The following is a 23714-nucleotide window of genomic DNA, read 5'->3' on the forward strand; positions in this document are numbered from 1 at the left end:
AATGAGTTTTGTGTTCCAAATTTTCCGAACAAAATTGTCGTTTCATGCTGGAGGTTTTTCCTCCCCTCAAATTTCACACCACATGGTTCCCCTTCCTCCCTTAATGGCACCCCGACACCCTCGAAAAATCCCCCTTCTTCCCTCTTCCAGAAAATCTCCAACTCCATCCTAAATCCCTGTTTGAAAATTGACACCAGAAGGGGAGCGTGGAATTTAAATTAAGCACTTGGATCAAAGTCGTTCCCTTAGCAACAGTCTGTCCGTCCATAATAAAAATAAGCTTTCATAATTATTAGTGGAGTTGAGTGGATTGCCAGGGATGTAGACAGGACTGACAGGAGGGGGAAGAGATCTCGAGATGGTGAAAATTCAAGTGGATTTATCGGAACAAAAAAAGTTAAAAACAAAAGCAATGTGTACTTCACGTCTGATGAAGAGACTAGGGTGTTCTTCGATTTTTCATGAATGAAACACCTCATCCAAAGCCTTACTGGAAGGCAACGTGCTCATATATGGGTATTCAAGCTGTTGCCTTTTTGGATTTTGGATGGCGAGAAAAATTAATCTGAAAATGAACGTAAATTACTTAAAATGTAACTACACTGATTTAATTATTTTTCGGGATATCTTTGTGGCCTTTAGTCTCATCATATGAAATTTCTCTCTTCAGCTCCATTTTCATGAGGGTTCTTCTTACTCCAAGGTACTTTCTGAATCAGTGAAAGAATGGTCTCACAACTCACAATGATCAATGATGGAAGGATTGACAGGGGTATGAAACTCCCTGGATGTCCAGAAACAATATCTGGGCTCCTAACAACATCTTACTCGAAGTAGGAGTTCCCCGAGTTCCCTTCCTACACAGCATCCCCTATTTCTCTCTGCACCTAATCTTTTCTTCTCCGTTAACCTAAAACAAGAAGTTTCGCTGCCTCCCTTTCCGTCATCATCCAGTCTAAGTCTTCATCCGTTTTATCCCTTGTTTTCCCTCTTGTGTCAGCAATTATTCCCATTCACCATAATTATGACGTTACATGATTGAGGAGCCGTTTTGTTATTTCGTTAAGAGGGAAAGTTTTTCTCTTTTGTGTTGGAGGGTTTTTAATTTCTCGTGGAAATCTCCCTGCTCTTTTTCCCCCCTCTCTCCTTTTGAAAACTTTTCCGTTGTGGAACATGCAGTTTGCTGTTTGCTGAAGTTTTGCTCAATTTGAAACGATTCTTGTTGTTTTTATAATTGACGTTTTCACAATTTTATTTTTGACGATTTTGTTTTAGTCTCTTTCACACAAATATTGAGAACTCTTTTCTTTTCCTTATCCTGTTCCCACTTTCCACATATTTCCTTCAAACAAACGAATCCATATTCACCAAATTCTTTGAGTCTATCTCAACCATCAACACCATAACTCCTGTTGAAGTTTTGTGTATTTGTTTTCGTCTGACATTTGCTTCTGCTTGTAGTACTGAGCAGTCCTCTGCCACTGATTTACTATGTTAGCATTAGCAATCTTTTCAGGCTTCATGTTTTTGTATTTCTCAACTGCAACATTATCTACTGTCTCATGCAGAAAGCAGAATGTGTGTACTCTCACTTCATTTTCCAAGTTGTGGATAGTCTGCAGATTTTTTTTTCTTTTCCTTGTGTAAGGTATAATTACAGGCCCTCAATGTTGGGATGATATGGTTATTTTGGAGTTTTATTTTACATGACTTCTCCCTGCAATCTGCAATCAAGAAGAGTGTCTTGAATCTTGGTGGATGACACAATAAACAATAAGGAATTAAGAACAATAAGGAATCCAACCATTCATGTTTGAAATATACCTATTGTATTATGCATATATTATAAAAAAATGTATTGCTTCACAATATTTACTCCTACGTATTTTCGAGTATGCAATACGCGTACTGTAGGTATACATAGCCTCAAGGTCACTCCTCATACATCGCTCACGACACAATATACAGAAATATAAAACTTCTCACTTTTACATAATGCCATGCTTTACTTATTCGTTTAATGAATCGAACTCATCATCAAGATCATACTTCACAGGATCATTTCTGTAGTATATCTTCAGGTTGACAAACTTTTATAGTTTCCAGCCCCTCGGTCACGATGATGAGACTCTCTCATTCACCTGAGCGTGAGGTTGTGTGATCCGATCTTCTCCAAGATTGGGTCACACCTCGATGATCGCGCCCTAACTCTCGAGTTAGGCGGGTGAGTGAGGTGACTGAGTGGCCTCCCAAAACTTTTAATTACCCCATCAATAACATCAATTCAGGGAGTTCTTGAACTCACTGCATCCTCCATTCCTCCTAACTTAAGACTATTCCGTGGAGTACCTATCACATTTTACATATGGTATGTTTTTTATATCCATCACTCAACAGAGAGTTGTTGTTTTGTATTAGCATCATACATCGACCTCCTCTGCCGTCCTCAGGTCAAGGAAGCGTGCCGCCTCCGTTGGGTCCGTCCAAAGTGTGGTGACAGCCATAACTCCTGTTGAAGTTTTGTGTATTTGTTTTCGTCTGACATTTGTTTCTGCTTGTAGTACTGAGCAGTCCTCTGCCATTGATTTACAATGTTAGCATTAGCAATCATTTCAGGCTTCATGTTTTTGTATTTCTCAACTGCAACATTGTAGTGTCTTGAATCTGTTTGTTCAACTCCTGTTGAAGTTTTGTGTATTTGTTTTCGTCTAACATTTGCTTTTGCTTGTAGTATATACTGAGCAGTCCTCTGCCATTGATTTACAATGTTAGCATTAGCAATCATTTCAGGCTTCATGTTTTTGTATTTCTCAACTGCAACATTATCTACTGCCTCATGCAGAAAGCAGAATGTGTGTACTCTCACTTCATTTTCCAAGTTGGTGGATAGTCTGCAGAATTTTTTTCTTTTCCTTGTGTAAGGTATAATAATTACAGGCCCTCAATGTTGGGATGATATGCTCGTGATAATTGTTATTTTGGAGTTTTATTTTACATGACTTCTCCCTGCAATCAAGAAGAGTGTCTTGAATCTGGGTAGATGACACAATAAACAATAAGGAATTAAGAATCCAACCATTCATGTTTGAAATATACCTATTGTATTATGCCTATATTATAAAAAAATGTATTGCTTCACAATATTTACTCCTACGTATTTTCGAGTATGCAATACGCGTACTGTAGGTATACATAGCCTCAAGGTCACTCCTCATACATCGCTCACGACACAATATACAGAAATATATAACTTCTCACTTTTACATAATGCCATGCTTCACTTATTCGTTTTGTGAATCGAATTTATCATCAAGATCATACTTCACAGGATCATTTCTGTAGTATATCTTCAGGTTGACAAACTTTTATAGTTTCCAGCCCCTCGGTCACGATGATGAGACTCTCTCATTCACCTGAGCGTGAGGTTGTGTGATCCGATCTTCTCCAAGATTGGATCACACCTCGATGATCGCGCCCTGACTCTCGAGTTAGGCGGGTGAGTGAGGTGTCTGAGTGGCCTCCCCAAACTTTTAATTACCCCATCATACGAGTTCTTGAACTCACTGCTCTTACATGCTCTCATGCTCAGTTGGAACATTGTGCAGCCTTTATGTTGACCATTTACCATCGCAGAAAAAATACTCAACTCAATATCTTGATCTTCTGCGAGGATCGGTACTATTTTTCGGCGAAGGTCGCTTAGCATGGTTTGACTATTTTCTTTTGGCTAGGTACTAGGCGAGGGTCCGTTCTCCGTTATGCACACCGAATAAGTGACTTTATCCTCCTAACTTAAGACTATTCCGTGGAGTACCTATCACATTTTACATATGGTATGTTTTTTATCTCCATCACTCAACAGAGAGATGTTGTTGTATTAGCATCATACATCGACCTCCTCTGCCGTCCTCAGGTCAAGGAAGCGTGCCGCCTCCGTTGGGTCCGTCCAAAGTATGGTGACGTCCAGGTTGGTGGGTGCTGCTGGACACTAAAATAGATGTTTCATGTCGTGGGACCCGGTGTTGCACTTCGGGCATGAGTTTGACGTTACTCCATCTATCCTGGACATGTAGCTGTTGAGTAGGCGGCACCACCCTGATCGATTCCTCCAATACAAAAAAATCGTAAAATTATCGAAATTTTCCAGTTTTTATATTTGTGTGAGGACCCTTTCACCCCCTCTCTTTCTGTCCCTCTCTATTTCATTTAATTGCTCTCCTGAGCATTTCTCTCTCTCTCCCTCCTCTAGGTTCTATTGGGGGGGCATTTATGGGAATTATCTGAAAAATACCGACGGCAATAAATAAAAACTTATCCCGAAATAGGAGACAGACGGGAGGGGAGTGGGATGTCAAACGGGATTTTTTTTTCCTCCTAAAAATTATTGTGGACTTTTGAAAATATCCCTGACAGATTTGTGTTGGATTTTTATTTTCCCAATGATTTATTTGTATTTGTAGACTGGAATGTTTTGAAGTGTGTTAGGAACAATGTGCGGTTAATCCATTTATTATGGACTCTGTCTTGTATTGTTTGTTTTAGTTTTTACAAATGTATTACGTGTGATATAAATCACTTTGTAGCGTTTTTATTTTCCCAATGATTTATTTGTATTTGTAGACTGGAATGTTTTGAAGTGTGTTAGGATTGTTAGGAACTATGTGTGGTTAATCCATTTATTATGGACTCTGTCTTGTATTGTTTGTTTTAGTTTTTACAAATGTATTACGTGTGATATAAATCACTTTGTAGCCCCGGCTCCTAGTGGCTAACCCAGTAAATTAAGGAATTAGTCAATCACATTGGGTTAAAATTTATAAATGGTGAATGTGTAATTGTAATTTATTTATTTACGGGACGAACCTTTTTTACAATAAAAACTACATCAAAACTAAACAAACAACAATTGACAATTCTCATGATTTTCAAATATTTACTCATATGAAAGAAGAAAAAATTAAAAAAATTACACCGCAAAAATTTTTCTCGTCCAGTCCGTCAGGAGGGATGTAGTTGGACACATGTTCAAGGAATAGAGAGTGCACAACATTAGATATCTAAATATCCTCCATCCCATCTCCACGGAGATAATAGAGAATGATATCGTGATGACTTGCTTAGGGTTTGTATCATTCTATAATGCCCGAGACTTATTCATTAATCATAAATATCATAATGTACAACTTACCCTTTTATGTTCCTCTTCTTCCTCAGATCTAACCTTTCTGTACCCTCCTTCTGCCCTATGATGTTATTCCGGGGAAATATAAAAAGATAAAACCCTGGAGTCAGTATACTCCAGGCTCGAAATCAGCTGAGCAACTTTGGCGTCGCCTTAGAGATAAAGCTCTTTTATAGGTGAGTCGGCTTTGGTATCCAATCACTTTCATCATTTGATAAGGAGTTAAGAGTTTCTGATGGATGCCCCCCTTATTTAGTCACTCTTGTCAAAAAAGAGGAATTAAAAAATCAGCTGTTATTGGTGAACAAGTGAATTTTTAGTACCTACCTACATTTGTACTAACTTACGTATTGTTTCGTGTTTTGTCTATTGGACTATGTCTGTGCTTCGGTAGTTCGCTACATTCTTATTATTCACCAGGTACCCAGGTAGGTACATTTTTAGTGCATTTGTACTAATATTTGACGTATTTTTTTGAGGTTTGTCTATTGCGATTTGTCTCTGGTTTGCTACATTCTCATTTCCATTCAGCAGGTACATTTTTAGTACATTTGAACTCATCACGTGTAATCTAGTGTTTTGCCCTGAAAGTGATTCTCTATTAAAATGATACTTACAAAATAGATCCATTAGGCCCAAAAACGAAATTTTCGTGTTTTCAGAACGGCCCTGGTTACCGGAAATCCTGCTAAGGCTGCCCAGACTTTTCTTTTTAGACTTTGAAAAGATTTTTTTCATATAAATATGAAATATGTATTAGATTCTGAATGAACTTTCAGATGGAGATTATCGTTAGGAATTACCAGTGGAGATTAGTGGAGGCATTGGCGAAAGTACTATTATTCAGTACAATTTTAGTGCAATTGTACTAAATTCAGTACATATTTGATGCCTACATAATACGTACACGGAGAGTAAGAAAGTAGGTACATTTCCAAACATTTTAGTACAAATCGAGTACATTTGAGTACTTTTTCGGTCTATTGACGGACATGGTGAAATCGAAAACCAAGTGAAGGAGGTAAAAAGCTGAAAAATTAAAATACGTCCCAGAGTATTTGTACCTACCGTCCTAAACAAGTAACGGCAATATCATACCGTCCGCGTCCCAAAACAGTGACGGTCATATCAGATATCAGATTGTCGCCTCCACATAGCAGAACGAGTTCCCTTCCTACACAGCATCCCCTATTTCTCTCTGCACCTAATCTTTTCTTCTCCCTTAAGTTTCGCTGCCTCCCTTTCCGTCATCATCCAGTCTAAGTCTTCATCCGTTTTATCCCTTGTTTTCCCTCTTGTGTCAGCAATTATTCCCATTCACCATAATTATGACGTTACATGATTGAGGAGCCGTTTTGTTATTTCGTTAAGAGGGAAAGTTTTTCTCTTTTGTGTTGGAGGGTTTTTAATTTCTCGTGGAAATCTCCCTGCTCTTTTTCCCCCCTCTCTCCTTTTGAAAACTTTTCCGTTGTGGAACATGCAGTTTGCTGAAGTTTTGCTCAATTTGAAACGATTCTTATTGTTTTTATAATTGACGTTTTCATAATTTTATTTTTGACGATTTTGTTTTAGTCTCTTTCACACAAATATTGAGAACTCTTTTCTTTTCCTTATCCTGTTCCCACTTTCCACTTCCTACACAGCATCCCCTATTTCTCTCTGCACCTAATCTTTTCTTCTCCGTTAACCTAAAACAAGAAGTTTCGCTGCCTCCCTTTCCGTCATCATCCAGTCTAAGTCTTCATCCGTTTTATCCCTTGTTTTCCCTCTTGTGTCAGCAATTATTCCCATTCACCATAATTATGACGTTACATGATTGAGGAGCCGTTTTGTTATTTCGTTAAGAGGGAAAGTTTTTCTCTTTTGTGTTGGAGGGTTTTTAATCTCTCGTGGAAATCTCCCTGATGCTCTTTTTCCCCCCTCTCTCCTTTTGAAAACTTTTCCGTTGTGGAACATGCAGTTTGCTGTTTGCTGAAGTTTTGCTCAATTTGAAACGATTCTTGTTGTTTTTATAATTGACGTTTTCACAATTTTATTTTTGACGATTTTGTTTTAGTCTCTTTCACACAAATATTGAGAACTCTTTTCTTTTCCTTATCCTGTTCCCACTTTCCACGTTTTGTGATAAAAATGACTTATCATTATTTTCATGTGAAATAGGTATAAATTCTCCCCCGTGATATAAATAGGCAATTCAAGTGTGTTTTATTCGAGCGACAAAGTTTTCTGGTGCCATATCTTCTGGCAAAGAAGAGGATATATTAGAACAAAATAGACCCAATTCTACTATAATGGAAACCCACGATATTATCTATGCTCAAATAACAATAACGAGGTTATAACGATATTATCTATGCTCAAATAACAATGACGAGGTTATAAAAGAAAGGCTTCTTCAAAGGTTCCATTAATTACTACTGATTTGTTTTTTCTCTGCTGATATTCGAACCAAAGTGTCCACAGTCCCTTGGTTATAAATTTGATGCCTTACCAACTACACTACTATGACTGCCTGCTGCCTGTATACCTACAGAACTGACTGTTAACTGTTTAGCTATTAAATGTGTCAAATGGATTTCACTTACATCGCACGTTGAGGAAGTAACCGATGGAAGAGTAATCGGTCAACAGGTGACGTGACGTACACTTGTACCATCCGCTGTGGAAATAGTCTCTTGCATTGCATTTATGTCATTTTATGTTGATTCCTCGTCGTTATTCTGTCTGATATTTTCAGTACATTCTCTTAGGCAGAGGTTTATTTGAGAAATAACTTGGGTTTGGTTATCGCTTACTTACTTTACTTACTTTACCTACATCGCTACAAAATATCGCTGGATATTTTGCACACAGCAAAAGTTTTGGATGTAGGTATAATTATTACAGTGGACAACATTGCAGGATTGGCTTTTAACAGTCGCAGCGATGTTAAAAACGTGCATGTTAAATATTTTGGCATTCGGTCATGTGTGTGTTTTGAGAGCCGGAGCTTCGCGGCTCCGCAGAGGTTATGTAGGTACAATTCAATACATAACGCCAATAACTTGAATGTATGAGTGCATAACCTCGAGAGATTTTGTTTGTCACTGAACAACAGTCCGTTAGGTAGAGCCCTTTTAGAGCAATTTCAGGAGTGCCTCTCCTTCAAGTATTAAATGTATTTCGTAAAAGCCCTTTGCACTCCAGTCACCTCTACTGGAAGATGTAGAAGCATTCCTCCTCCTCCAAACTACATTATCATCCGCATTGCTCTATGTTCACATAGGAATAGCACTCGCAGGAGAAGAAAAACAAATTAATATTATTTTTAGGGGACAAATATTTCAATCCTCCATCGTGAAATACGAGCACTGAAAAAATAATAAAATGTTGGGCTATAGGTAGTTTTTTTTATTTATGTTCTCATAAATGCGCCGTCCCCCTCCATCAGTTGAAAACATAACCAGCCTCTCACTGAAGTTAGACTCAGGTGGAAAAAAATATTTCGGGGACAATTTTTTACGGAAACTTACGGTACGATTGGCCGTTTAACTGAATTTTCAGCAATGCTCAACTTTTCATCAGACTAGAATTTCGGTCACCTAGGTATGCAACAAGAACAAGAAATAGGAACTTACTCATATGAATTATGCAACAAGAACAAGAAATAGGAACTTACTCATATGAACGCCTGATCGATCAAGACCAAAAGAGGTACACCTACATATTAGAGCCAATTGATCAAAATTGGACAAACAGTTTGTGAGTTGTGAAACAAAGATTACAAAAGAGAGCAACAATAGGAGAAGTCATGGATTAAATCTTCAAAATTGGACAAACAGTTTGTGAGTTGTGAAACAAAGATTACAAAAGAGAGCAACAATAGGAGAAGCCATGGATTATATCTGGAAACCTCACTTTGTGAGTTAATGCTACCCGAATTATTATCAAAAGATTACGCCTCGACCGAAATCAAGAGCACGAAAAATTGAGTTAGACTCATCAATTGCTCCCCTCCACGGAAATCTTTACGAATTATCAAAAGATTACGCCTCGACCGAAGTCAAGAGCACGAAAAATTGAGTTAGACTCATCAATTGCTCCCCTCCACGGAAATCTTTAGTAAAAGGCGAAAGATTTATTCGTTCTGAAGGGAAGCCAGAGTTGACGATGAAGAAAATCCAAGAGACACAAAAACAAGATGATATGTACAGGAGAGTGAGAAGTTATATAAAACATTAAAATATGTGGGGAATACATAGGGTACGATGAAAATTGAATGAGTATGCAATACGCAACGCCCAATGAGAAGGGAGAAGGTTCGCATGAGCCATGTGCTAATCAAGACGGGTGAATCTATTGAACTACATTATAGGTTCATAGGTATTAACCGGTTTAAAAAACTCTTTCAAAACCTACATGCTTTACCAATTACCACTATACCTATGAACAATTGTACAGAGATAGATATTGAATCGACTTTATTTATTTATTTGGTGCTTTTCAACACAGAAGATTGAAAGAATACATGAAAGAGAATGACAAAGATCCAAACCTGACGCCTTACTGAGAAACATTAAACAACCAAATCCAACATATTCAACATTCAAAACCCAAAACCCATAAAGAAGCACGCTGAAATCTGAGCACCGCTGAATGGAAGATAATGCGAATGCGTTTGATAAACACTCCTGACTACACATTACACACAGGGGGTTAAATGGAGATAAAAATGATAAAATGGGACCTAGGTATAATACATATTTTGTGATAAAAATGACTTATCATTATTTTCATGTGAAATAGGTATAAATTCTCCCCGTGATATAAATAGGCAATTCAAGTGTGTTTTATTCGAGCGACAAAGTTTTCTGGTGCCATATCTTTTGGCAAAGAAGAGGATAGAACAAAACAGACCCAATTCTACTATAATGGAAAGCCACGATATTATCTATGCTCAAATAACAATAACGAGGTTATAAAAGAAAGGCTTCTTCAAAGTTTCCATTAATTACCACTAATTTGTTTTTTTCTCTGCTGATATTCGAACCAAAGTGTCCACAGTCCCTTGGTTATAAATTTGATGCCTTACCAACTACACTACTATGACTGCCTGCTGCCTGTATACCTACAGAACTGACTGTTAACTGGGTTAGCTATAAAATGTGTTCACTTACATCGCACGTTGAGGAAGTAACCGATGGAAGAGTAATCGGTCAACAGGTGACGTGACGTACACTTGTACCATCCGCTGTGGTGACGGGAAATAGCGCTGAAGTTGAGAAACCCATCGGGACTTTGTTCCACCGGTGGCACATCGTTATCTGAAACAAAACAATTGGATACACATTGAATGGTTTATATCAATAGTATCAAAACTTGATAGTAAGGAGGTAGGTACCTATAAAAAATGTAATAAGAGTAAACAAATTACCTTGACCAATATCAAAAAATACCTAACAAATTAGATCATGATTATGAACTGATGTGAATCTTCTACCTTCTCTTGTGTCTTCATCATCATTCTTGTGTGCAAATTAGAAAATAATGAAAGTAACTAGGAGATTGAAATGAAAAGAATAAAAGAAAAAAATAGTATGAGTCTATGAGTACCTCCTTACGAGTAGTATCAAGAAGAGCTCATTCCAGAGAACTCTGGCACTCTAAACAGTCTAAACGAAGCCATAAAAAAAAACCAAGAATAATGCTACCTATAGCAAATTCCTAGAAAGAAGTTCATCCGAAGACGTCTGGTCTTGAATGTTTGTACGGAAAAGTAAGAAAATACATACAAAATAACTGTACACCCGCCTGAATAAATGAATAATAAAGAAAGTAATATTAACAATGAAATGGAGACAGACAAATCAGACAATGTTCTAATAAAAGATTCCTGACCTAGGTTCTGCTGGCGAGGCCACGAAATAAAATTTATTAGAACAAGACATAAAGATAACGATAATGTCTATAAATTTCCATTACTAATTTTATTAATAGAAAGTTTAGAACAGTTTGAAGAGGGGGTTGAAAACGAGAAAAATAGTGCGGCAAAGGTCCAAGAAAAATAAGTAATTTTCCAACATTAACATCGAGACAAAGAAAGAAGATGGTGAAGAACAAAAAAGAAAAGGAAAGACGAAGAAGAAAAAGAAGGAAGAGGAGGAGGAGGAAAACAAGAAGAAGAAGAGCAAGAAGAACTAGAAAATGAACAAAACAGAGTTATTGATGTCTGGAGTGGAGATAGCAGAGACACAGAGGAAGAATAAAAATAATTAAATGACCTCCCCAAACTCAAAAAGGCCATCATGGTGAAAATAGTATGGACATAGACATAGATAACAAATATAATAAAACGCAAAAGACTCGTCCAGAAAAACCAAGGGGTAGGAAACCAAGTAGGTAAGTATATATATATTCCATGAAGAAAAACAAAAATATATTTACTTGAAATTTTAATTTGGAAAAGATTTCAAATTTCAATATACATAATCACTATAAAATATACCTATGCTTCATAATTTAATATTGAGTCACTCATATCGACGGTCGGTCGACTATGTGTGGAGTGTGGACACACCTGTAGGAATTTAGTAGGTATCCTTGGTGATGTCATAATAGCATATGCTCTTTTCCAAACAATTGGAAACGTATGTACGAGGCTTTAGGAAGCAATAAACTGAAATGTTAGGCCAACAAGAAAATGGCCAGTCGTAAAATCTTGGGGTTTCTTTTTAAAATGTATTTTTGTCGTTACTAACGTGGTTTACAGCACTTTGGGGTGGCTTTTGAAGTTTTTAATAACGAGTTGAGAGTTTCTGATGGGTGCCCCCCTTACATAGTCACTCTTGTCAAAAAAGAGGAATTTAAATATTTAAAAAATCAGTTATTGGTGAACAAGTGAATTTTTAGTACCTGCATTTGTACTAATTTACGTATTGTTTCGTGTTTTGTCTATTGGGCTATGTCTGTGATTCGGTACCGGTAGTTCGCTACATTCTTATTATTCACCAGGTAGGTACATTTTTAGTACATTTGTACTAATATTTGACGTTTTTTTTGAGGTTTGTCTATTGCGATTTATCTCTGGTTTGCTACATTCTCATTTCCATTCAGCAGGTACATTTTTAGTACATTTGAACTCATCACGTGTAATCTAGTGTTTTGCCCTTTATCCCTATGTTTATTCGAGAACTTAATATTCACATTATTGTAGATAGGTAGGTAGGTACTTATCATTTTGATATTGTCAAATGAAGATGAGTATTAGGTAACTAGGTAGGAGTAGGAAACAAGGAGACCTCTTAAATTTCGAACCCAGCAAAAAACAAAAGAACACTGAGAAAAAAACAAGGGTGCCGGCAGCCCAATTGCGTGACTGGGTTTTAGCACTCTAATATTGAACTCTATATCGGGAAGCTCAACGCTATAATATAGCATTCCAATGTTCCAGGCTCGAAAGCAGCTGAGCAACTCTGGCGTCGCCTTAGAGATAAAGCTCTTTTATAGGTGAGTCGGCTTTAGTATCCAATCACTTTCATCAAACTACTCAGACAAAGTGGCCGCTATGAAGTCACACATAAAGCCACACATGGGGGGAATTTGAATTTATTTATTTATTTGTAAATACAAACCAAATTGGTATCTTACATTGTCAATACATAGAGTTAGAGACAGAAAGAAGGTAAACACAACTAGAAAATATCTACATAGGTAGATAAGAACTTGAAAACTAATTATTAGAACTAAAAAAACAAAGTCAACTATGAACAAAATAATATGGTAGTTTTTCAACATTAGAGACGAAAGTTGAAGGGAGATTAAAATCTCCAATTTTCAAACCCCTCAGTCTTCCTACTCACACGAGCCTGTTTTACATTTCTTCCACTTTGCTTCGAGGATACTTGAGCTTTTCATGGCTCCAACTTAATGCATCAGCATCAACGTTCCAGAGAAAATATTTGTGTCTGATGTGTGATGGAGAAAAACTTTCATCAAACTACTCAGACAAAGTGGCCGCTATGAAGTCACACATAAAGCCACACATGGGGGAAGATTAAAATCTCCAAGTTTCAAACCCCTCAGTCTTCCTACTCACACGAGCCTGTTTTACATTTCCTCCACTTTGCTTCGAAGATACTTGAGCTTTTCATGGCTCCAACTTAATGCATCAGCATCAACGTTCCAGAGAAAATATTTGTGTCTGATGTGTGATGGAGAAAATATGATGCAGAGTTAGTAAATAGATAGCGAGATTATTACCCTTTTACGGAATCTAGATATAGCGGGGCTGTGGAGTGAGACACGTGACTTGAAAATAGTCTCTTGCATTGCATTTATGTCATTTTATGTTGATTCCTCGTCGTTATTCTGTCTGATACTTTGAGTACATTCTCTTACGCAGAGCGCAGAGGTTTATTTGAGAAATAACTTGGGTTTGGTTATCGCTGGATATTTTGCACACAGCAAAAGTTTTGGATGTAGGTAATTATTACAGTGGACAACATTGCAGGATTGGCTTTTAACAGTCGCAGCGATGTTAAAAACGTGCATTTTATATATTTTGGCATTCGGTCATGTGTGTGTTTTGAGAACCGGAGCTTCGGCTCTGCAGAGGTTATGTAGGTATACAATTCAATACATAACGCCAATAACTTGAATGTATGAGTGCATAACCTCGAGAGATTTTGTTTGTCACTGAACAGTCCGTAGGTAGAGTCCTTTTAGAGCAATTTCAGGAGTGCCTCTCCTTCAAGTATTAAATGTATTTCGTAAAACCCCTCTACACTCCAGTCACCTCTACTGGAAGATGTAGAAGCATTCCTCCTCCTCCTCCAAACTACATTATCATCCGCATTGCTCTATGTTCACATAGGAATAGCACTCGCAGGAGGAACAAAACAAATATTATTTTTAGGGGACAAATATTTCAATCCTCCATCGTAAAATACGAGCACTGAAAAAATAATAAAATGTTGGGCTATAGTTTTTTTTTTATTTATGTTCTCATAAATGCGCCGTCCCCCTCCAGTTGAAAACATAACCAGCCTCTCACTGAAGTTAGACTCAGGTGGAAAAAAATATTTCGGGGACAATTTTTTACGGAAATTTACGGTGGGTTTTTCCTCCCCTCAAATTTCACACCACATGGTTCCCCTCCCTCCCTTAATGGCACCCCGACACCCTCGAAAAATCCCCCTTCTTCCCTCTTCCAGAAAATCTCCAACTCCATCACTCCTAAATCCCTGTTAGAAAATTGACACCAGAAGGGGAGCGTGGAATTTAAATTAAGCACTTGGATCAAAGTCGTTCCCTTAGCAACATTTACGGTACGATTGGCCGTTTAACTGAATTTTCAGCAATGCTCAACTTTTCATCAGACATTCAGACTAGAATTTCGGTCACCTAGGTATGCAACAAGAATAAGAAATAGGAACTTACTCATATGAATTATGCAACAAGAACAAGAAATAGGAACTCACTCATATGAACGCCTGATCGATCAAGACCAAAAGAGGTACCTACATATTAGAGCGAATTGATCAAAATTGGACAAACAGTTTGTGAGTTGTGAAACAAAGATTACAAAAGAGAGCAACAATAGGAGAAGTCATGGATTAAATCTGGAAACCTCACTTTGTGAGATCAATTTATTACTACCTGAATTAGTGAATTATCAAAAGATTACGCCTCGACCGAAATCAAGAGCACGAAAAATTGAGTTAGACTCATCAATTGCTCCCCTCCACGGAAATCTTTAGTAAAAGGCGAAAGATTTATTCGTTCTGAAGGGAAGCCAGAGTTGACGATGAAGAAAATCCAAGAGACACAAAAACAAGATGATATGTACAAGAGAGTGAGAAGTTATATAAAACATTATAATATGTGGGGAATACATAGGGTACGATGAAAATTGAATGAGTATGCAATACGCAACACCCAATGAGAAGGGAGAAGGTTCGCATGAGCCATGTGCTAATCAAGACGGGTGAATCTATTGAACTACATAGGTATAAACCGGTTTAAAAACTCTTTCAAAACCTACATGCTTCACCACTGTATGAACAGTTGTACAGAGATAGATATTGAATCGACTTTATTTATTTGGTGCTTTTCAACACAGAAGATTGAAAGAATACATGAAAGAGAATGACAAAGATCCAAACCTGACGCCTTACTGAGAAACATTAAATCCAACATATTCAACATTCAAAACCCATAAAGAAGCACGCTGCAAGCTGAGCACCGCTGAATGGAAGATAATGCGAATGCGTTTGATAAACACTCCTGACTACACATTACACACAGGGGGTTAAATGGAGATAAAAATGGTACTACACACCTACATATTTTTAGCCATTTTATTCAGTATTATTATGCAATTATGTAGATACATCTATATGGCACGTGGCAAAGCAGAGCTTTACTATCCTGTATACCTATCTCAATTATAGCTAGATTATATTCTATTCTATTCTATTATAGCTAGATTATAAATAGAATAAATAGATGTTCATTCCATACAGGGTTCAGTAGAAAATTACACCTACTGGAGGTATTGTTATTCCTCTAGATTAGTCTAGATTGCTAGGATCAGTAACTATAATTAATTAATCATCTATGTATGAACTTTCTACAAGGCCTGTTCCTGCATCTTTACAATTTTGTCCTTTTATAGTTATTTCGCAATACTTTGAGATCACAGCAACTTACTAGGCATACCTAATACCTAGTTGTGCCATGGTTTTAAAGATTAAAAAAAAAACATATACCTGATATACCTGATGCCTTTGGAGAAGTGCTATCTTTTTGCAACACGATCCTGTATACAGATTTCTTGATCACCCTATACCAAAAACTCCTAATCTAATGCGCTTTCCATTATTCCACACCACGCTGTAAATAATGAGCATGTGGTTTATACAGGGTGTTTATATAGTCTGTTTCAGGGCAAGGTTTCTTGAGAGAATAGAACGTCTTGGAATACTATGAGACTTAGGCTTAGAATATGACGGAAAAACGACTGTTTCTCAAGAAAATTAAGGGGAAAACTAATCTCCCCCAAAAAATCATCAATAAATTAATATAGCTGTCACCCTTTTTTGATATTCTGAGCCGTTCTCGAAAAATCTAACGGTAGGAAAGACTTTATAAACTCCCTGTATCTTTAACATTAAAGAACCCATGTGTGAGTACATGAGTATGTGCAAGTGCATGTACAAGGTCCTCTTGAATTATTAATAGCTTTCGGGAGAGTTCGGAATTACGACGAAAGTGGAGAAAATCAAAGAGTAAGTGATGGTAGACATTATGGTGGTGAACAATGGTACTACACACCTACATATCTTTAGCCATTTTATTCAGTATTATTATGCAATTATGTAGATACATCTATATGGCACGTGGCAAAGCAGAGCTTTACTATCCTGTATACCTATCTCAATTATAGCTAGATTCTATTCTATTCTATTCTATTCTATTCTATTCTATTCTATTCTATTCTATTCTATTCTATTATAGCTAGATTATAAATAGAATAAATAGATGTTCATTCCATACAGGGTTCAGTAGAAAAATATACCTACTGGAGGTATTGTTAGTCTTCTAGATCTCTAGGATCAGTAACTATAATTAATTAATTATGTATGAACTTTCTACAAGGCCTGTTCCTGCATCTTTACAATTTTTTTTTTTTTTATAGTTATTTCGCAATATTTTGAGATCACAGCAACTTACTAGACATACCTAACACCTAACTAGTTGTGCCATGGTTTTAAAGATTAAAAAAAAAACATTACCCTATACCTGCCTTTGGAGAAGTGCTATCTTTTTGCAACACGATCCTGTACAGATTTCTCGATCACCCTATACCAAAAACTCCTAATCTAATGCGCTTTCCATTATTCCACACCACGCTGTAAATAATGAGCATGTGGTTTATACAGGGTGTTTATATAGTCTGTTTCAGAGCAGGGTTTCTCGAGAGTAAAGAACTTCTTGGAATACTATGAGACTTAGGCTTAGAATATGACGGAAAAACGACTGTTTCTCAAGAAAATTAAGGGGAAAACTAATCTCCCCAAAAAAATCATCAATAAATTAATAGCTGTCACACCCTTTTTTTGATATTCTGAGCCGTTCTCGAAAAATCTAACGGTAGGAAAGACTTTATAAACTCCCTTTATAACGTATCTTCCACTTACACTATAGGTATCGGTATGTATAATGTATCTTTAACATTAAAGAACCCATGTGTGAGTACATGAGTATGTGCAAGTGCATGTACAAGGTCCTCTTGCATTATTAATAGCTTTCGGGAGAGTTCGGAATTACGACGAAAGTGGAGAAAATCAAAGAGTAAGTGATGGTAGACATTATGGTGGTGAAAAGGAAAGAGGAGGAGAGGTAGAAAGAGAAGGAGAAACAGGAAGAGGAACAGAAGGGAGAGAGAGAGAGAGAGGAGGAGGACGAGACGAAGAAGATGTGGTGAAGGAAAAGTAAGGAAGGGGGATGGAGAAGAATAAGAAAAAAAAAAAAATCTGGTGTGAACATCACACGACTTTCCTTATACTATTAAATTATGCTTAGCTGGGTTTCTTAGGTATGATTTTGAGGGTCTCCTCTTACAAGTTTTTCGATATCTCTAACCGTTTAGTGAGTAGAGCTGAAAACTGCCAAAAAGCGGTCGAAAACGGCCGAAATGAGATCAAAATACAGCTAACCGTTACTCCAATGGTAATGAAAAGTACTTTTTTGGGGGTTTTAGGTATGACTTTGAGCGGGTGTTCTATTGTAACTTTTTCGATATCTCTTACCGTTTAGTCAGTAGAGCCAAAAACTTGCATCCTTGTCACATTTGTGAACTACATACCAAATTTCATGTCTCTAGCTCATACCGTTCCCGAGATATTATTGAATTACACCGAAAACCGCCAAAAAGCGGTAAAATGCCGCCAAGCGTTGCACCGGTCTTAACCAAAAGTTTCGTGTTGCATCCTTGTCACATTTGTGACCTACATACTAAATTTCAAGTCTCTAGCTCTTACCGTTCTTGAGATATTTTGTTTACAGACACACACAGTCACACACACGGACCAATGGCTGAAACTTTGTATTTAGGCTCTAGGGACCTCAAAACGTGTTTTGACACTAAAAACTGACCATCGAAAAGAAGAAAAAGTGGAAAAAATGTATTTTAATTAATTAACAAGAGGAGAGTGTAGGGTTGAAATATAAAATGAGAACTCTGGTAAATTATTAATTCATAGATCTCGAGGTAAAAAGCTTTTGAGATGTTTAGCTGAATGACAGCAGATCGGTATATTTATCTCATGAACTCATGATTATTACCTATGTTTCAATGCAGAAAGAGAGAGAGAGAGAGAGAGAGAGAGAGAGAGAGAGAGAGAGAGAGAGAGAGAGAGAGAGAGAAAACATAATAAAGAGATAGAGAGAGAGAGAGAGAGAGAGAGAGAGAGAGAGAGAGAGAGAGAGAAACCTGATCATAATGAGATCCGTTTACCTGTCTATCTTTGAAAGTGATCTGTTAACTTTAATTAAGCTAAGATAAGGAGTAAAACTAACAACTTATTAGAACTGATACACATTAGAAATGATTGACTTTGAAAGAATTCCAAGAACAGACAGGAAATACCTGGTCCATCATATTGAATTTCCGAAACAAAGTCTCATGGATTCATTCAGACAGGCAACACTTTTGCCAAAATTCTTCACAATTTAGAAATTTATTGTGAAACAAACAAAAGGACAAAGGAAATGAAAGACTGTCGAGTTAAAACTTGAACCTTTCTTCGTTTGTTCAAGTGAGTATAGCTAGGAAATAGATACTTTGTGTGCTAAACTGCTTAATGAAAAGCCCGTTCATTTTTCTCAAGAGGAAAATGTGTTGAAAGCAAATTAATGGCGAAAAACACAGTGGGCGTGACAGTAAGAGGAAATCGTACACAATTTTCTGAAAATAAAACCTCTCAAACACCGTTAACCATTAAGCTGAAGAAAATTATGAACATTAGCACATTAGGGCTTATAGTCGGACACTCAACGTCCTTGAATTTTACTCTAAAATAGAGAAAATAGAGACAAGTTTAATGCGACAAGCCGAAATAAACCTTAACTTTTCTTTAGGCTTTAGGCAAATATAGTTTCGTATTTTACTTTTGGAATGCTCCAATTCTGAAGCTCGTATCCCCTCTTTTGGCGTAATAGCTCCTGTACTAAACCATAGTTCCAAGATGGCGGGCCGTCGGAATCGGTTTTGTTTTCGAAAGGAGAATACAAACCTTCTTGAACCATTAAAAATTTACTGACTTTTGAGTCCATCAAAATTTACTTTAGTAACACCAGCTCTACATATCAAGAGAAAGAAATTGTACTTGTAGTCTTGTACCAGGAATTTATGCCTTTACGATCAGATGCAATGTAGATAAACTCACAGTTACCTACCTAAAGAAACGCTTGAAGAAATTCTGAGAGGCACCACACCACTGGGTTTGAAAAAAAAAAGTTTATTGTGACAATCTATTAGCTGAAGTGAATTGTAAAATAAAATTTGCACACTATATTTCAACTACCCTACATAAAGTATATCAACTAACCGTTACTAACCTACATAAAATACAAAGAAAATGGGTCAAACCTTTAAAAACGAGAAAATAAATAGGGAAGAGAGAGAGAGAGAGAGAGAGAGAGAAAGTAATGGAAAGAAGGCACGAGAGAAAGAGAAACAAAGTGATAAGAAAACTAATAGAATAAAGAAAAAAGTTGAAAGAATATAAAGACTAAAGTATCGCGACTTGTCATCAAAATTAATGTAGAAGGGAGAGATGAAGAACAGAAGAAAAGAATAAAGAAGAGGAAGGAAAGTACAAAGTTGTGGCAATCATGAGAATCGATCCCAGTACCTTCTAGTAGCTACCACCGGATGCCCTGAATTCCATTAATGTTTGATGATTTTGATGTTTGTGTTTTGTAACTTTGAACTTTTGCTCCAGGACTTTACAGCATCAAAGTACTAAAGTATCGCGACTTGTCATCAAAATTAATGTAGAAGGGAGAGATGAAGAAAAGAATAAAGAAGAGGAAGGAAAGTACAAAGTTGTGACAATCATGAGAATCGATCCCACAGTACCTTCAAGTAACTACCACCCCTAACCGGATGTGCCCTGAATTCCATTAATGTTTGATGATTTTGATGTTTGTGTTTTGTAACTTTGAACTTTTGCTCCAGGACTTTACAGCATCAAAGTTTGTTGGAAAGTGCATAATTTTCTGAGCGAAACTTTTTGATGGATTACTTAAAAATAGATTTATTACTTTAATTATTTATTAAAAAAGATCTGTATACCGTTACACTCTCATAATAAAAACATAAAACAATGGCAAACCCGATCCTATGACAGTATGACCCCAATAGGTATAAATGAAGATTATTAAGTACAGTGGAACCTTGATATTCGATATAACGAACTTGGTTACAAGTAGGTAATAACTTATAATGAAAACCTTAATATTACGAAACAAGTCCACTTTCCTTTCCTTTCCTTTCCTTCAAACAAATCAGCCTCTTGTATTTCGTTATATCGAGGTTCTACTGTACTTATTTTTTAAGCTAGAAGGGCGTTATAAGTGATTCTTTTTTCTTTATCTTTTTTTTTCTTTATTCTTTATCTTTATTTCTTTATCTTTATTCTTTTTTTTATCATTCAATACAGTTTAAACCCTTCTTGTTTATATCTCAGATGGAACTTTGCTAGCTTTATTTGCACTTTGTCATCCTGAATTTCAAGACGGGGGAAAAACCTCGTTGAGTTGTGTGTCTTTAGTGTTATTGCATTGTTTGAATTGATGAGTATTAGTGCTGTTGTTTTATCTTGCAATCTTGTCAGGAGTACTTATTGTGTTTCTAGTTTTTGTTAGATACACATTGAATGGTTTATATCAATAGTATCAAAACTTGATAGTAAGTAGTAGGTAGGTACCTATAAAAAAATGTAATAAGAGTAAACAAATCACCTAGACCAATATCAAAAAATACCTAACAAATTAGATCATGATTATGAACTGATGTAAATCTTCTACCTTCTCTTGTGTCTTCATCATCATTCTTGTAAGCAAATTAGAAAATAATGTGAAAGTAACTAGGAGATTCAAATGAAAAGAATAAAAGAAAAAAATAAAAAACCCAAGAATAATGCTAGGAAATTCCTTTCATCTGGTCTTGCATGTTTGTATGGAAAAGTAAGAAAATACATACAACATAACTACTGTACACCCGCCTGAATAAATGAATAACAAATCATTGTTATTAATAACAATGAAATGGAGACAGACAAATCAGACAATGTTCTAATAAAAGATTCCTGACCTAGGTTCTGCTGGCGAGGCCACGAAATGAAATTATTTATTAAAAAAGATCTGTAGGTATACCATTACACTCTCATAATGAAAACATAAAACAATGGCAAACCCGATCCTATGACAATATGACCCCAATTACCCAATATGAAGATTATTAAGTAGGTATACAGTGGAACCTTGATATTCGATATAACGACGAACTTAGTTACAAGTTATACTTATAACGAAAAACCTCGATGGGTATTACGATACAAGTCCATTTTCCTTTCTTTCAAACAAAAAGGGGCAACACAGACATGTGCATAAAGGATAGGTTAAGCTTCAAGTTTCCTCCAAACAAATCAGCCTCTTGTATTTCGTTATATCGAGGTTCTACTGTACTTATTTTTTAAGCTAGAAGGGCGTTATAAGTTATTGTTTTTTTTATCATTCAATACAGTTTAAACCCTTCTTGTTTATATCTCAGATGGAACTTTGCTAACTTTATTTGCACTTTGTCATCCTGAATTTCAAGACGGGGGAAAAAGCTCGTTGAGTTGTGTGTCTTTAGTGTTATTGTCTTCTGCAAGAGCATTGCATTGTTTGAATTGATGAGTATTAGTGCTGTTGTTTTATCTTGCAATCTTGTCAGGAGTACTTATTGTGTTTCTAGTTTTTGTTTCAATATTTTATGTTGAGTTGTCAAGAGTATTGTTTGCCATGTTGCCAAAGTTTCGTTTCTTTACGAGTCTGATGAGAATTAGATTGCGATAGATATTCCTTTTGAGACTTCTTTTTTACAATCTCATCAACTTCGCTGAATCCTTTTTTATGCTTTTCTCATTTTAGTGAGTTTTTCAGTATCTAACATCGAAACTGGTTGCCTATAATTAGTTTTTAAACTAGGTACCTACATCAACATGAAAAGTATCAAAAGGAAAAGATATTATGTCATCATATCAATAATAATCACAACAATATTTACATCGACAATATTACTAACTTCGCTGAATCCTTTTTTATGCTTTTCTCATTTTGTTGAGTTTTTCAGTATCTAACATCGAAACTGGTTGCCTGATTAGTTTTTAAAGTAGGTACATCAACATGAAAAGTATCAAAAGGAAAAGATATTATGTCATCATATCAATAATAATCACAACAATATTTACATCGACAATATTACGAAATTTATTAGAACAAGACATAAAGATAACGATAATGTCTATAAATTTCCATTACTAATTTTATAAATATAGAAAGTTTAGAACAGTTGAAGAGGGGGTTGAAAACGAGAAAAATAGTGCGGCAAAGGTCCAAGAAAAATAAGTAATTTTCCAACATTAACATCGAGACAAAGAAAGAAGATGGCAAAGAACAAAAAAGAAAAGGAAAGACGAAGAAGAAAAAGAAGGAAGAGGAGGAGGAGGAGGAGGAAAACAAGAAGAAAAAGAGCAAGAAGAACTAGAAAATGAACAAATTGGGAACAGAGTTATTGATGTCTGGAGTGGAGATAGCAGAGGACACAGAAGAAGAATAAAAATAATTAAATGACCTCCCCAAACTCAAAAAGGCCATCATGGTGAAAATAGTATGGACATAGACATAGATGACAAATATAATAAAACGCAAAAGACTCGTCCAGAAAAACCAAAGGGTAAGGAAACCAAGTAGGTAGGTAAGTATATTCCATGAAGAAAAACAAAAATATATTTACTTGACATTTTAAGTTGGAAAAGATTTCAATTTAATCACTATAAAATATATGCTTCATAATTTAATATTGAGTCAGTCATATCGACGGTCGGTCGACTATTTGTGGACACACCTTTAGGAATTTAGTAGGTATAGGTATCCTTGGTGATGTCATAATAGCATATTATGCTCTTCTCCAAACAATTGGAAACGTATGTACGAGGCTTTAGGAAGCAATAAACTGAAATGTTAGGCCAACAAGAAAATGGCCAGTCGTAAAATCAAGAAGAGAGAGAGAAACGCATAACTATTCCTGTCTCCTTGTCATTTTCTTCCTCCTCCTCCTCCTCCTCCTCCTCCTCCTCCTCCTCCTCCTTCTTCTTCCTCTTCTTCATGGGTGGTTTATTTTTAAAATGTTTTTTTTTTTTTTTTTTTTTTTTTTTTTTTTGAGAATTTGAGGAATAGTTTTTGAAGTTTCGGTGGGGTTTCACGACATTTGGTGCACATC

General features: G+C 36.2%; 1 long non-coding RNA gene and 4 other non-coding genes across 5 annotated transcripts in view; 2 read left to right on the forward strand and 3 right to left on the reverse strand.

The window, feature by feature from the left end:
- Positions 1–2039: 2039 nt before the first annotated feature.
- Positions 2040–2246, forward strand: LOC113465862. Its single transcript, XR_003390439.1, has one exon. It is a non-coding gene; the product is annotated as a small nucleolar RNA U3 (small nucleolar RNA).
- A 1065-nt stretch (positions 2247–3311) lies between these two features.
- Positions 3312–3518, forward strand: LOC113465865. The gene has a single exon (XR_003390442.1). It is a non-coding gene; the product is annotated as a small nucleolar RNA U3 (small nucleolar RNA).
- A 5693-nt stretch (positions 3519–9211) lies between these two features.
- Positions 9212–9328, reverse strand: LOC113465864. Its single transcript, XR_003390441.1, has one exon. It is a non-coding gene; the product is annotated as a U5 spliceosomal RNA (small nuclear RNA).
- A 1013-nt stretch (positions 9329–10341) lies between these two features.
- Positions 10342–23714, reverse strand: part of LOC113465861 — a 33322-nt gene continuing 19949 nt past the window's right edge. Inside the window, exon 2 of the long non-coding RNA XR_003390438.1 lies at positions 10342–10485. This is a non-coding gene — a long non-coding RNA (uncharacterized LOC113465861). The remainder of the gene's footprint in view (positions 10486–23714) is intronic.
- On the reverse strand, positions 14847–14963 carry LOC113465863. Its single transcript, XR_003390440.1, has one exon. It is a non-coding gene; the product is annotated as a U5 spliceosomal RNA (small nuclear RNA).

Source organism: Diaphorina citri, unplaced genomic scaffold (genome assembly GCF_000475195.1).
Source record: "Diaphorina citri unplaced genomic scaffold, Diaci psyllid genome assembly version 1.1 scaffold173, whole genome shotgun sequence".
NCBI lineage: Eukaryota > Metazoa > Arthropoda > Insecta > Hemiptera > Psyllidae > Diaphorina > Diaphorina citri.